The following is a 16,327-nucleotide window of genomic DNA, read 5'->3' on the forward strand; positions in this document are numbered from 1 at the left end:
GTCTAGTCTACGTGTTAGAATTCAGACCCTTTGAAAGGCATTGGCAATATGTGCGTACAGAAGCTTTTTCTGCTCATTAAGATGATGTATTTCGGTATACATTCATGGTTTCATGTATAACATATCACTTTAGGATGGTTGTGAATGTTTTGAAAGGCAGAAGCTACTAGAAATCCCACCATTTGTGCAGTTAAACCTGGATGGCTGCAGGCAGGATATGCCCTGTTGACTCAATTGTCAAGTTACAAACTTTTAACCACACAGTTTTGTGTTTTGAATGATTCCCGGTGCTCTGTGTATAATGATTCATCCATTAAAACAGGAACTGTCTGAAGAATAACTGAATAATTTAAAACATGGAGGAAAACTAGGTTATATTTTGACATGGCAATTTTTATTACAGGTTAACAGTAATCATTAAAGCATTTATCCAGGTTATTGAATACTTTGTGTACCAAGTAATTTAGTTAAAGCTGTGACTACCCTAGTTAAAGCCTGTTTTCCAGGATCTGTTTATTTAAACTAGACTACAGCATGGCATGGTGGGCCTCCAGGCTTGTAGCATCAGTGCATGTGGATTCCAGTCCTTAGCCCTTTAGAAACTAATTCTATAAATTTCTTTTATTTACTAGTTGGTTCTCAAGTATTTACAAATTACACCAGTGGCCTGAGTTTTCACTTACTCTGACATAAAGCTTAAATGTCATTCCATACAGCTGATGGTTTCCTTGGCCCAACCACCCCTACCTGGAGCTGTTCCCTCTGCCTGTGGAGCCTACAGCCACTTCCTTCCAAGCCTCCCTCAGCATCCTGACTCCTTCCCTTGGGCAGCACGGTAGCTGTTTGAGGCTTCTTGTTTGCTGGATGACCAGTGGCTTCAGGAAGAATCCATTCTGGTCCACGTGCGAATGGTCAGTCCCAGAGGGGCCAGTAGAATGACCCTCCTGTGGAATTCAACCGTAGTTTTTCTCCAGGGAGAGGGAGCTCTGGACCTCTGGGGGCTGAGGAGAGGAGGCCCTGGGGGGAGACTAACAGTGCAATGTGAGAAGAGGCCAATGTCTGAGGAAAGACGAGCTCAGTGGAGGAGATGTGCTAGCCTTGGAAAGACGTCTGATGATCCGAAACACAGGGGTGCACAAGACCATGGGGCAGAAGTAGGGAAACTGAAGAAATGTACATTTTCTTAGTGAAGCAGGAACAGAGTTAGTCTGATAAGGTACTATTTCGTCAATGTCTTCAGCTTTCTGGGGAAAGTGAGTTAAATTCCCAATATAAACAATAAAAGCTTAAGCTTTGGTCTTATATCTATTTGCCCATTTTTGACCCTCATTTTCTCACGCACGAGCTGTGCAATTTCCCACTTGCTAACAATTGAGGAGACCATGAAACAAAGATCTGCCGACGGAAGTAGACTTTTGATTGGCGTTTCTAAGGAAAAAACTTTAAAAAAAAAACCCCAAAACTCTAGTCATTATTGTCCTTTTTTGGTTGTTTTTTAAAAACTGTTTATCAAAACACTGTCATCTTCATTTTTTAACATTTAACATTTCAACATCACTGGAATTGGGTACATCTTACAGTCAACAACATATCATCATCGCCTTTCTTGGTGAAATAATTGTGCATATTACAAAAGAGATGGGGTCTTCGTCAGCACGGGCAGACAGAACAAAGAACCAAAAACTGGGTGGCTTAAACAACAGAAATTTGTTTTCTCACGAGCTCCGGAGGCTGGAAGTTCCAGCACAAGGTTTCAGCCACTCTGGTTTCTGCTGAGGGCCCTCTTCTTCCTGGCTTGCAGACGGCCACCTTCTCACTGTGTCTTCATGTGACCTTTCTCTTCTGTGTGGCAGCAGAGAGAGAGAGCTGTCTGGCATTTCTTCTAAGGACATTAATCCTGTCGGATCTGAGCCCTACCTTGATGAATTCAATTAACCTTAATTACCTCCTTATAGGCCCAATCTCCAAATACAGCCACACTGAGGGTTAGAGCTTCCACATGTGAATTCCGGGGGCAACACAAACATTGAGTCCCTCCCTGAACATGGCATCCTGGATTCCATTAGGTGTTACATAGCCGTCATCAAAAATATTTCCACCTTGCAGTCGGCACTTTATGTTAAATCTTATTTAATGTCTTATTTAATGTATAAGGTAGGATTGGAACTGTTTTTAATTTGTTTTTTTAAGTAGATTATGATGAAACTCTGAAGGTTAAAAAATGGTATTTATAGTTTTAAATTAGAAATAATAGACAGTGTATCATTATAGGCTTATCGCTGAAGAAATAAATGCTGTCATCAAACGGAGCACGAAAATTGAAAAAAATTAAACTTTCAAAAACAGTCTGGTTTATTCTAGGCACAGACTTAATAACTCTTGCTCCTCGGAGAAGTGCAATTTATTGTCACGGGGAAGCTTAAAATGTCAAACATATTCTTATAAAATACAATGCAAGCTGCCTGCAGATTAGACCACTTTTTTTTTTCCCAACTGGTGCATTTCCTCCTTTCTGTGCAGCTTTCATAATAATCGTGGCACTTACTCTGAATTGAAAGCCTCAGTGTGTGATGTAAACGTTCCAGCCCTGCCCCCGCGCTGGTTTCTATAAGTGTGCGCTGCTGCAGACAGTGGAGGGAATGACACGATCTGAGCTGTCAGGAAGGAGCTCAGCACAAATGCAACAGAACCAGCGCTGAAGCGAACACACAGCAAGAAGATGGGGCCAGGGAGGAGCTCAGGCTGAAAACCCAAAGGCTGTCAATCAGAGGACTGGTACTCCAGGACTTAGCAGGAGGTCACCGGTCCAGCAAGCCTTTTCCAGCATCCAGATCATGACCCAGAACCAACAAAACTTGAGAGCCATCAGGACAGATGTCACCAAACTTGTTCATTCAAAGCTGACCCCTCTGATGACCCAAATGTCTTTTTCTTCGTATTTCAGGTGGGCTTCCAACAGATTTAGTGGTCTCATCTCTTTTAAGCCCCAAGGCAACTAAGAGCAGCAAATTGGAAAGTGGAAGAGATTTCTGGAAACAGAGTGAAAACTGACTGCCCACAACACAGCAGGGTAGAGAAATGGTCAAGATGTCCTCAAAACCTAGTGCCATTTAGTGTAAATGCAGACACTGTCAGGCCGCGGAGAGCATGGCTGCCCTCTAATACTCTGTCATAATTAGCCCCTATGTTATGTAGAAAGATATAAAAATACGTAGTATTAGAAATATCTCCCTAAAAGTGATTAAAACAAATAATACCTTGGTATTATTTATTGAAAATAATTTCAATTATTTTCAGCTATTTCTAATGTTCAGTTAGGACCCAGGATTTTATCAAAATTGCTCTAAAATCTGAGTTTAGTACGTGTCTATTTAGCATAGGGCTTTCCAGACTAACGCAAGAGTTGGATGGCTCATGCGAATGAATACCATCCACCCTCCGAAGGTAGGAACGAGGTGCAGCAGGAGATGAGAGAGCACTCGGCTTCTGCAACATGCGAGCAGGTGGAGATGGGCGGAGCCTGTGTGCCCAGCAGTCGGCCCAGTGGGAGGCGCATGGCTGAGGGCTAATGCCTCATTTCTCCAGATCAGAACAGCAAAAGGCAGACTTTACGATACCTTCATTGATTTGTTTACATTTTACAGTATCTCTTTCAATTTTTATATTATGAGATCATAATCCAAAGGCATTTTAGGACTAGGTAGTGTTCATCACCTGTACAAACACCCATGGTTAATACTCTGGAGGCAGGGGAAGCATAAGTTACAAAATTCTAGGTAGTATGAAAATAAACATTTTCACAGTACACACACACAAAAATGGGTTGAGAAGCAGAAATGTTCTGTGCGTTTCATGTTCAAACACTGCTTCACTCTAGGACACTAGGTAAATCATTCTTTGTGTTTGTTTTCTCTCCGAAGTGATTCTCTAAAGATATATACAAGGCCCCGAAATCTTTGATCAGTTAAATTAGATACCAGTGTGGGTTGGGCAAAAGCTCAAGTCAAAAAACCATCCAAGACTTTAGGAACAAACCTGTTCCATGATGGGGCGAGACAGTGGCAGCGCTAAAACTGGACTTTGAGAATTAGGGCTTCAGAGCCACGTTCTTAACTCCCACTCCACCCACCTCTCCCACACAAAGACCGAATCTCATCAGACCACAGCCAAGTCACGGGGATGATCATCTCAAGATCCGTAACTTAAATTACATCTGCAAAAGGCTCTTTCCAAATAAGTTCACATTCACAAGTTCCAGAGGTTATGATAAGGACTCACCTTTTTTGGAGGGGCCGCCCTTCAACCCCCCATACCATCTGTTATGGACTGAGCTGTGTTCCCCCCAAATTCATGTGTTGAAGTCCTAACCCTCAGTACTTCAGAATTTGACTGTTACCTGGAGACTCAGTCTTTCAAAACACAACTAAGTTAACATGAGTCCACTAGGGTGGGCCCTAATCCAATATGACTGGTGTCCTTCTCAGAGGAAATCTGGACATAGACACATCGAAGGAAGCGGATATAAAGACACAGGGAGAAGACGGCCATCCACCTGCCAAGGAGAGGGGCCTGGAACAGGTCCTGCTTTCATGGCCCGCAGAATGAACCAACCCCACCGACACTTTGAGCTTGGACTGCCAGCCTCCAGAACTGTGAGAAAATATATTTCTGTTGTTTAAGCCCCCAAGTGTGTGGTACTTTGTTACGGCAGCCCCAACAAACTAACACCCCATTCCCACCTGGTGACAGGGGCAGGAGAACCTCCCTGCCTCTCACCAGCGCCGCACACTAGAGGCTGTCGCCAATAAAAAATGCAGCTGGATGTGAGGCAAGCCAAGTAAGCAAGACAGAGGCCTCCAGAACACGAGTACTGATGTGTTTCTGTGTAACACAGGGAAGACAAGGGAGCACAAGGCAGCGAATCCAAGCTGGGGATAGGAAAGACGCCGCAGAGAATGTGACCCAAGCTGAACGTTCAGAGATAACTATGCCTGTCAGGTGGGCTAGGGAAGAAAGGTAATTCCAGGCAGAGGGAAGGGATGAGGAAAAAGCATGAAGACCTCAAACGTATAAGCATTCAGAGAATCGCAAGTCACAAAGGTAAAGCAGTGACACTAGATGAGAAGCTTGGGCTTGAATGTAATTCAGCTAAGTCACTAAGCTGACTCCTTTTTCCCTGATCACAGCAAGAGTTTCTCAATGAAAGAAGCAACCACTGATTTACCTTCTGTGCAAAGTTCTTATCTTGCTGTAACAAGCAGTTTGAGTACTGGCTATGCTGAGGAGCACTGTGGGGCCGAGGGCATGGAGTTGGGGCTGGGACATAATAAGGCACCATGCTGGAGGGTTGGCTGCGGTCAGGTCATGGAGGGCTTTATGACACGCTAAGTAAGATACTTGGACTTTCTCTTTAAGTCTCCAGACAGGGGGCAAGACACCCCTGTGATGACTGTGTGGAGGATGAACTTCAGGGCACAGAGCTGTGAAGGCAGCGAGGTTGGTAGGTTTGGAAACCACTGTACTAATCTGGTCCCCAAAACCCAGTCTTTACTCCATTGTTGGTTTGTGACAGTGGTTTCATCAATCCGTAGTAAAATGAGAAAAATTTTAAAGGTAGAGTAAATTTTCATGAAGCTAAATTTTAATTTTGAAGGACTTCTTCAGTTCAAAATGATGACCTCCCAACTTCTGTGGGGGTAAACTATCCATTCAATAATGGGGACAGTACATAACAGGTTTTAAATAATGTGTGTGTGTGCTAGCCTTCAAGGGAAGAATCAGCTAGTCCCTCTGATTCTCCAAGTGTCCCTTTGAGATTTTTCAGGTCCGTGAAACCCACAAGAGTGGGAAGTCTTGGATTACCAGGGGAGGGCTTAAGCTCAGGCTGGGCAGTGGGGTGGGGGTGGGGGGACAGTGAGACAAAAGAGAAATGAATCAGAGGAGGAATCTAAAGGATAAGATACTTGACAGCTCAGATTCTACCCTATTTTGCTTACAAACTCTCTTCCTAAAACCTCACGTATACAATCTGATTTTTTGTCCAGTAATAATCCCATGAGTGCTTCTTTTGGGTCAACTGTATTGTAAACATATTTTATGAAAAGCACTAACACATAATTCTTCCTTGCATCTCTCCCCTTGATCCCATTCTTAGAAGAATCACCGTGTGATTTATAGTTTTATGGTTGACTGCCATGGGCTTCAGGTAAAAGCTCCTTCTGGAATAATCACTTGACAATAAAATGTGAGATTCCTGGTCACTCAACCTGCCAAAATCTTCTTTCCTAAGAGGAAGGAGGATGGGCAATGTTCTGTTTCTCTCCTGATCCTGCCTTTTGTGATACCGGAACCATCTTCTTCCAAGCTGCTGCTCCAGGGATCCTATGACCTTGATTTTAAACACAGCCTGAGAGATGGTTTTGTCAAACTGACACCAGCAGCCAATACCAGGGGGAAGCTGCATGTTATATTTTCATTTTTCTTAAATCTCGTATTTGATTTACCTTTTTTTTTTCCCCCTGGCATTCTCTAATCTACAAAATCAAAATGAATTGCAGCAGAGTTACAATGAACAGGGCCTAGTTGTTGCCTGCGGAGGAAAGACCTTTGATAACAGATCTCATAATCGATACTGTGCTTTTTTTATTTCCTCCTGTTTTGTATTCTCCTCCTGGGACCTCCAGTCACATAGACACACACTCCTCACCCCGATGTTACCACCTTCATTTCCTTTATTGAGATTCTGGAGATAATATGCTACTTCTACATGAAGTCAAATTAGACACGTAGTCTTTGAAAATTTTAGAGAAAACCAAGTATTCTTTGGGACTATTTGATCTCTTTCCCCTAAAATAACCTCCCCTCGTTTTGTCCAGTTTCTTTCAACATACTCCAGGGTAACGTTCTGGTCCCTGCTGGGATTACTAGGAGGGTCACACTCTCCCAGGGTTATGTATTTTGTTGTTTTAAAGCCCTGAGTTTGTTCTGCTCATAGGATTTCTATCAGAAATGCCCGCTGCTTCTCTTCCTACCATTTCTACTGTAATCTCCCTGGTGTATCATTAAGGGGTTCTGTGTAGTGTAGGGAATATTAGTTAGAACAGCATCCTGTTTTACTTGCCTCATTATTTAGAGAGAGTAAGACTCAGTGAAAGCATCGCCCCAAATTACAGAAGCTGACGTTGCCTGCTGCCTCTGCTTTCCTATCAATACATCATACGCTTGCTCCTTACTCTTGTCGTCCAGCTGTTATTCCGTGTTACTCTCGTTTTGTTCTGAATCACCCTTCACCTTTCATTCTTCTCATAGCTAGCACAGCAATACGCCTAGTGGTTCTCAGTCAGTATTTCCTGAATTAAACTTAATTATGGTAGACCTCTAACAGCACATGGCCAACTTCTCCTCTAATTTTAACATGCATGGGGGTTGACTATTGGTGATCCCTGGTTTTCTAATCTCATTTTTTTTCTTGCTCTGCACAAGCTCTTAATTTAATTCACTCCCATGGCCCTCACTGCCAAGTCCTAGGATAAAATAAATGATCTGTAGCCCAGCCTGCTCTCCTGAGCTTCATGTCCATCTTACTCTGTTGTCCTTCAGACATCCCAGAAACAGTATGTCCAAATCTGAACCCTTCTCTTGGATGCATTCCCTCCGATGGTGAGCTACAGCACCATCTATGTGGTGTATATATACAATGGAATACTACCCAGCCATTAAAAAGGGTAAAATAATGCCATCTGCAGCAACATGGATGGACTTGGAGATCATCATACTAAGTGAAGTAAGCCAGTAAGAGAAAGAAACATACCATATGATACCACTTATATGTGGAAGCTTAAAAAAAAACACACACAACTGAACTTACTTATAGAACAGAAACAGACTCACAGACACAGAGAACAAACTTATGGTTACCAGAGGGTAAAGAAGGTGGGAAGGGATAAACTGGGAGTTTGAAATCTGCAGATACTAACTACTATATACAAAATAGATAAACAAGTTTCTACTGTATCGCAGGGGGAACTAAAGTCAATATCTTACAGTAACCTATAGTGGAAAAGAATATGAAAATGAATATATGCATGTATATGTACACCTAAAACATTATGCTGTACACCAGAAATTGGCACATTATAAACTGACTGTACTTCAATGAAAAAGAATGGGGGGAGGAAGGCCATCTTTTTTATCCTTCTATACCCTTCTTCATGTATTTATACAGTAAAGACTGACTTAGCACTGTGTGAATTACGATTCCAAAGACACAGCGATCATAAGATCTGTTCTCGCTATCTGGAAAAAGTTGCCATCAGTTACAGAACATAAGGGATGTATACAGACTACCCAGGCCATAATATAAAATATAATGTGTTACTACTGATCACTATGGAATTTCAAAGTCAGTTACCAACACCTAGTCCTTGTTATATTCTATTTCCTGCAGATGCATACATCGTAACTAATCTTTGAATGTATTCACATGCATCCCAAGGGTTTGTCAGAGTTTATATATGGTCATTACCAAAGTTTCCTTTTGTTTGCCTTTCATTCTCACTCCCTGTTTCCTTTATTCTAGGATGGTGGTGATACTCCTCACAGTAACAGCCTTGTTAGTATCGCTGCTTCCTCTTCAGTGTGCTCTTTGCCTTGACTTTTTATCAGTCACCAAGTTCTATTAATGTGATGCTCTGTCCTAGATCTCTCTTATATTTCCCCCCTCCTAAGCATCCTTAATATCCTTCTTTGTCTAAAGTATTTAACTATGTTCTTTCTCTGTGAACCTGTCCAGGAAATACTAGTCTACACTGTTGCTAAAGATTTGTGGAAACCAGATCAGATTTTGTCATTTCTCTTGTTGAAGTAATTCGGTGGTTCCCCATTATGTCCAGGACAAAATCTGAACTCCTTAGAATGCTAACCCAGGCCCTATGTGGTCTGACTCCTGTGTACTCTTCCAGGCTCCACTTGTCCTCCCTTCCTCCTTCCCCATCAGACTGTAGAGTTTAGAGTGTGAACTCTGGAATCTAATCTTCTGGTTTCAAATCCTGGCTCTGCCACTTACTAGCTACGTGACCTTGGAAAGTCACTTATGTTCTCTGCACCTCAGTTTTCTTATTTGTAAAATGGAGCACATGGTAGTTCCTGTTTCATATAGTAGTTGAGTAGATTCAATGAGTTAATCTATGTTAAATGCTTATCATAGGGCCTGGATGATAGTAAGGAATTAGTATGTTTGTGTGTGCACGTGTGTGTCTTGCTATTGTTGTTGTTAAGTTACCTGACGTTCATCAGAGATTATACTTATCTTTTTCGCATATGCTGTCTTCTGTGACTCGAATCACCCATTTCCCCTCTACCTGACTTATCCCCACTGTCTTCTGAGCTCCAGCCTGAATGTCACTGCCCCTCCCTACTCAGGCTGGATGAGTTTCCTCTCCTACGTGCTCCTACAGCACCTGTGCACACCTGTATCATAACACTCATCACACCAGGTGTGGGCTCTGGGCATTGTGGTTTTGAATACTTGTGATGGCCCAAAGGTCCATCATGAAGTAATTTGCAATAGGGTTAATTTTATCTATCTATCTATCCATCTATCTTGATCTATCTTCTGATAGATCAATACATAAAATAAGGCAAGACACAAGTAGTTTGGGGATTCAGAAGCTCAGAAGCTTTAGGGATGTATCCATACCAAAAGTAAAGGTTCTACCATATTTTAATTTTCTATTTCTTTGTATGTTTCCCATATGAAATTTTGGATTCTTAAATTGGGAGACTTAAAAAAACTCTATCCCTAGTGCCTTTTTTATAACAGAGCTTTAATTAATATTTGTTGAATGAACAAATGTGTATTTTTAATTTAACACAGAAATTATTATTTTTTTTCCAAAAACTGACTTTGCCTGAGCCATAATTTGAGGTACCAACCCTCTTTCCAGGAAAACACACACACGGTTAACCTCAACATTTCAGAAGGTTTGAGTTACAAACCTTTGCCCTCGAGCATGGTTTCCCATTTAGTCAAGGAGAAAGGCAGAAGAAATGCATTTTTTAAAATGCTAAATACTCCAGAGCCCTAAGGCTGATAAAGTAAAAGTAATCATTTGAATTCAACTTTTTCATAAAGACATACTACTGTAAGTTGTCTTTGCCCATTAACTTCTTGGAAAAGATAATATAATTCATACATTTTCAATTTGGATCCCAGTTTAGTAAACTTAGGAGAGTCAGTTATGAGTATAGGTGTTTGGAGGCATGAGCTGGGCTTACAGGGAAGTTCCCTATCCCTGCTCTCACCCGCGTAGTTCACACCTGCCTGCCGCACCATCTGGAGTTCTTTTCATTAGCTAGTCTTTCTGACTAAGGCACGGAACACTCTGCCTTCAGTGGCACATATGAGAGGGTGACTGCATCAGGGCACTACTGCCTGAAGGAAAGGTGCTCAGACAGCTGGGCTGGCTGGGGACGTGCAGCCCTAGGTCAGGGCGGGAAGGGTGAATCTCAGGGGGAGAGCCTTTAGTTTTGGGACTAACAACATCATCTCCTTTATGATGAAGGCAAGCTCTAACATTGCGAAGGGCAAGATGAGATCTTTGAGTAGCTCTTTCAAGACTCTTCTAAAATGTTCTTCCTTAAAAGACAGCCTTTGTGGCTCTCGAAGCAGATCATATACCTGCATATGACTGAGAGATGATGGGTCAGAATGTATATGCATATTCTGAAGACCAGAGAGCAGCTTTACAAAGCACACCCAGATCAGTGCTCCTTAAACAGGGACCAAGATGGCAAGCAGGGGTGGGGGGGTGGGGGAGGAATGAGGGAAGCCCAGGGAAGTTGGGGGAAGGCCAACCCCCATTCTGAGAATCACTGTGTGATAAAGGGGTACAGCATGTGGCACTGAGGAGGGGACACAAAGGATATGAAGAGCAAGGAAAATGGTGGAGAGCTGTGATCCTGATTAAAGTCCATTTGCCTCATTTACAGATAAGGACTCAGGCCCCGAGGTCTGACAGGGTGGACTTTCCTTCCGCACCAGGCATCTTTCCAGACCTCATTCTACACCCCAATACCTCTCCATGACAAAGTGCTTTCTGGCATACAAGGTCCTTTTTTTTTTTTTTTTTTTTTCCTTTTTAGTAACTCAGAGTCTTTTGATGGGTTTTATGACAGACCCGCTCCATTATGAAAAAAGAAAAAAAAAGTGAAACAGTGAAGAATAACAAGGAGTACTTTTTCAAGTGACAAGGGAATAGCTGTTAACGTGAACAAATACTGAACAGTTAAACTGCACTGCAACGATTTAATAACATTTAGTGGTGCTGTCTTAAATAGTTACATTTAATTAAGCCACTGGATTAAAAAGTTGACTATCAGTGCTTGTAATTTTTCTAGGAACAAGATGAAATCATCCAGTGTAATTTTGGGAGAATGCAATCTATGTTTTACAGGAAGCTGAGGAATGGATTCAGAAACTGGTCTTACAGTTGTGGCTTGTTCCACATATTAACAGTTCTTTCTAGTCCCTTCTTCTCTGGGTAATTTATGCATCCGTCAAGAGGTCAACCTGGGCTGTAGCTGGTTCAGTATTTTTATCATGTACAATGAACTTTCATATTTGTTTTTTTTTTTTTATCCTACTAGGGCCAGGGTTCCCTTCAGACTCATCCAGAGCAATTTGTCAAGTGAAAGGACCTTGCTATTTGATTTCACTCTTACTACTTTGCGTTTACATCACACATGGAGAAAATTAGGAGCAACAACTGTCACTCTCTGAGGGAGGAAACTGCCATGATTCACAAAGACAAGAAGTAATTTTCTGTAATCACAAGATGACTCAGGTTAGTAGCTTTCAGCTATTATAGCAATTCAAATAATATGAGCATATTCAGTAAATTAGTCCCAATTCCTATAATTTAAAATTTACAACAATGTGATATAAAGTAGGCTGGAACTTATTTTCGCACTAGGTGGAAAAAAGAATTTGAAAGCAATTGTCCAGGGTGAGTTAAAATTCCAAGAATACTTAGTATTTTATTAGAGAGCAAAATGCTTTTAAACATATTGTGAAATGTTTTAATCATACAAAACTTTGCAGTATAATTTGTAATTGAAAATAAGATGTAGGTGTTAAATGTGAAGTATCATGTATAAAACGGTTTAAAAAAAACTTATGTACTGTATAATGAAGTCTTTCTATAACGTACATAGTCTTTGAACTGTCCTGATCAATTTGTATTTTCATGTTAGAATTAGTTTGAATATATCTTTGAAATTTAAATCAGAGTTTTATGCTCTTTATTTTACATACTATGTCTTCTGTAGCATTTATAATAGGAAAACAATTTACAGTATTTGTTTGTTTTTAGTTATAAAAATGTGACTACTGCGTGTCTAGGGTAGATCTCTAAAACAGGCCTCTGCAAAGGAAGGAAACTGAAACACAAAACACAACTGGGAAAGCTTTCCTCTGAGCGCCTACTGGCCCCTAGCAGGGTATTAATGACTCTGGACCGAAGAATCGAGGACCAGTTTACCTGGAGTAAGGTACTGTTGTCTCGCAGAGGGAGCTAAGCAAAGAGCTCATTGATTCATTGGTTCTACAGTTAGTTATCGAGTGAAAGCACTATGATACATATAAAGTAAGATCAAATTTCAGTTCCTGCCCTCCAGTAGCTTCTAATCTAGTTGGGAACATATACAGAGTTGAAAGTTCAAGATGGTATCGGGAGAAATACTCTGAGAGGCACAGTGATAATAAATACGCAGTATGTAAGAAACACGGAGAGAAATGATTATTTTTATCTCTAGCTGTCCATAGAGTCTTTATGGAGGAAGAGGCTGGGTTAGATTTTGAAGGCCAGGTAAGATTGTGGAAGGGAAAGGTGAGACATGGGAGAAACTGGAGGATCTTTCCTTTAGTGATTCGGCTTCAACTACCTCTCATCAGTTTCCCAGGGCGGGAGAGAGAATGACCGTCCTAGACTGAATCGTGTGTCCACCCCCGTCCTGCGTGACCAGCAGGCTTCAGCATCACTTGTCCAAAGAGAGATGCAGTTCCTCAAAGGGAGAGCAGATAAGCACAAGTTTTTAAAAGTACTTAGTCTCTAAAATGGCTGGGATTGTAAGTAATGGTCATAAGTGCATGGGCTCAGGCTTCGGGAGAGAGTAAATGTTCCCCAGAATCTTAGATTCCAAAAATCTTTTTTCACTACTACCTCTGAGAAATTCTCTTCTTTTTCTAACTAATGTCTTACTGGTAAATAAATAAATAAATAAATATGTGTGTGTACACACACACACACACACACACACAAAAGTTGACCAGTAATGATTTCCAGCAGTATTTTTTTATGCCCTTGTGTTTTTGGGTCCACATTGGGTCCACAGATTAGTGTCCTTTCTCCCACCCTCTCTCCTTTCCTTCCTTTTGTCAGCTCTTCAAATACATCAGATGACCTGAAGTGATTTGATTTATACGCCCTAGTTGTGTTAGAATTTCAAAGTTTGCTACTTTCCCTAAAAGGCAGGTTAACAGGACCTTAAGAAACACAGTGGCTTGCCCAGTTCTGGGCAATTCTTGAATTGATATTTCTTAAAAGTCCAATTTAAATTACAGGAAAAGAACATTTGAAAATCCTGCCTGTGCTTCCAAGTTGAGTTCAAAGGTGAAGATCCCAGTTTCTCACGCATTCATTCTGAGATGTGTTAGCAGGGCTCACTGATGATTCCCTTTTTAATAATTTCCTATTACACTGAAATGAATGTCATATGTTACACTCCAAAATGATACAAGTATAGACTTCTAAAGCAAGAGTTTTTAACTGTCTTTGGCATTATTTTGGAATTTAATTTTTTAATATAAAGGTTCAAGCAAACTTGAGTTGCAGGTAGAAGCTGTCAAAGTCTAATTTCCACTAGTGATTCCACTAGTAAATTATATGCACAATTAATATTAGAATGCATAAATCTAGTTTTGAACCCTAACTGGAATAGATATAAAATTAATTAATAACAAATGTATGATTATATATTTTTACCTCTTCTTTCCTTCTATTTTTTTTCAATCCCTATTAAATCAGAACTCTTAAATCTTTGCTTTCTCCAGTCTCCGTCTCTGTCTTCTTTTCCATTAACATAGATGATGTGCATGATAATCATTTAGTGTACATTCATTTTCCCTTTTTTCTTCTTTTCTCTTTTCCTAGTGCCTTTCTCCATTTTTGGGTCATTCCATCTTCTGTCTTAAAAAAAAATTACTGGCACATATTTTTGATTCCTTTCTTTGTTTTTTGGAGAACTTTGTTTCTTCTATTAGGTATGGATCAGGGGATTAACTGCCTAAATATCAATTAGGCTCCAAGTTGCTTTTACCTTGGTTCTAAGGCTTATAAATATTGTGAAATTGTTCAGAAAAGTTTCATTCTTGGATCAGCTCAGCAGGTTTTTCCAGTAAGTGCATACATAGAGAGCCACATAAACAACTGGCCAAACATTCCAGCTGATCATCCTAGGAGTCATGAATCAGGAAATGTCAGTTCACCCAGACATTTCTAAAAGGTATTGAAGTAGCTGAGAATCGTCTTAATGAGAAAGAGGAACAATAAAGCAGCACAGTTATCAGAGAAGGAATGTGAGTAAGAACAGGAGTCACAAGCTGTTACAAGCTGATGGATCACATAGCATCCTTCCTGGATTCTTCACATAATTTCTGTCCTCATCCATTTATTAAGATCCGTAATCCTCATGTATCATTAGAATTGTGCTACTTGGAAGCTGTGGCTGACATAATCCATCTTTAATTTCACTTTGAATTATTATTCATTATATATTCTTTGTAGACCATGACATATTTCAAATCCTGCAGAATTTAGGGATTAAAGAGATTACATTTATTTGAGAGGATTGGAGAAGACCACAAGGAAAAGTTGCTTCTTGGCTCACAATATTAAATTAAGTTTAAAAAAGTGAGATACAGAACTGTATTATTTTCTCCCAATTTTGTTCTATCTACAGTAAAGAGAAAAATGTTAATATTTATGAAGGAAAAAACACAGGACAAACTCACATAGTAACATGTTATCCTCCAACAGAATATGATTGGTAGTTTTAACTTTCTTAATCATTCATAATCAACACTTCTTATGACAAGCTGATTATTCCCCTGCTTTTGGCTTAAAACACCTAAGCTGTCCATCCATCCAGAGCAGTCACTCAGAGACTTGGGCAGATGCTTCCAGGATCACAGAGTCACAGAAAAGGGCACTTGGTGGGCCATACACTGGCTCATAAAGCTTCTGCCCAGAAGTGATCCACATCTTCTCTGATCACATGTAATGGTCAAAGCAAGTCACATGGCTTTGCCTGAATCAAGCTGGGTGGAGAAGTGTTCTCCTAGTCACATGGCCAGGACAGGAAAACCAAACATCGTGACTTCTCAAGGACCACTCTGTTGCTAGAAGCAAGAACAGCTGATGTTTCTCTCTTGGTTCCTCTCTCCACGGGAACCACACCGAGCTACTGGCCACTCCCGTTACTTTTCTGTCACTTTTCTCTCCTCTCTTCCACTCTCCATAGCACTTAAAATAAAATATAAATTAGCTCTTCAGCTTTTCAGTGCATTACTTTCTATGACTTCTCCTTCCCTTTCAAATTACTTTCCCTTCTTTCATGACTCACCAACAAGGCATCGGCTCCAAGGGCCTGGAATTGGTCGGCACGCAGCTAAACCAAACCCTACCTCCCCAGCTTCAGCTTGAACCTTTCCTGATTACTTAAGTACTAGTCTTACTAGCTTTTTCATGTTAAGAGAATTCACAAGGAATTTGCATATGTGTATACTGCAGGAAATTTAAATCCACAGAGTGTCCAAAATGTCATATTTTGGATGGCTCCAACTCTACAAATCAGCTTCCTGGTCTGCACAATATAATCTCAACTGTAAAATACAACAAAATGGATTTATATTGTTTTACACACTTTCAAACAGCTCTTTGAAGTTACCTGTTTATGTTAGAAGCCAGGCAATTTGGGGGAAGTCTTAGAGGGAGGTCTCCTTGGGGTGCTGTTTCAGATACTACAAATTCTGAGCTTGTAGTTGGAGCCAGATGGGAGGGAACTGAGATTATGTTGATTGCCACTTAACATTTGAAGTGCCATAAAAAAAAATTTATTTGTTCTACAGTTCTCAAGATTGTATTGCTTGATTGACTCCTTGAGGGGGGAAATTTTTAAACAGACTTAAGTCTACTGAGATTCTGATTAAAGAGAAAAGCACTCCGTGTTTGGGTTTTTCTCATGTGTTGGCAGTTATAGCCAGCCATAT

General features: G+C 40.6%; 1 protein-coding gene and 1 long non-coding RNA gene across 5 annotated transcripts in view; one reads left to right on the forward strand and one right to left on the reverse strand.

Moving 5' to 3' along the window:
* LOC116149161 (uncharacterized) overlaps positions 1 to 16,327 on the reverse strand; it is a 167,999-nt gene that overhangs the window by 114,847 nt on the left and 36,825 nt on the right. The gene's annotated exons all lie outside the window — the stretch shown is intronic.
* The window catches only part of TRMT9B (tRNA methyltransferase 9B (putative)), a 51,083-nt gene that overhangs the window by 13,653 nt on the left and 21,103 nt on the right, over positions 1 to 16,327 (forward strand). For 3 of the 4 annotated variants that reach the window (XM_031440193.2, XM_031440192.2, XM_010995695.3), the window contains exon 2: positions 11,647 to 11,843. The gene's annotated coding sequence lies outside the window, so the exon portion shown is untranslated. Of the gene's footprint in view, positions 1 to 11,646; positions 11,844 to 12,268; positions 12,550 to 16,327 lie in introns of those variants that run through there. The other variant, XM_031440194.2, reaches the window with a different exon arrangement.

Source organism: Camelus dromedarius, chromosome 22 (genome assembly GCF_036321535.1).
Source record: "Camelus dromedarius isolate mCamDro1 chromosome 22, mCamDro1.pat, whole genome shotgun sequence".
Taxonomy (NCBI): Eukaryota; Metazoa; Chordata; class Mammalia; order Artiodactyla; family Camelidae; genus Camelus; species Camelus dromedarius.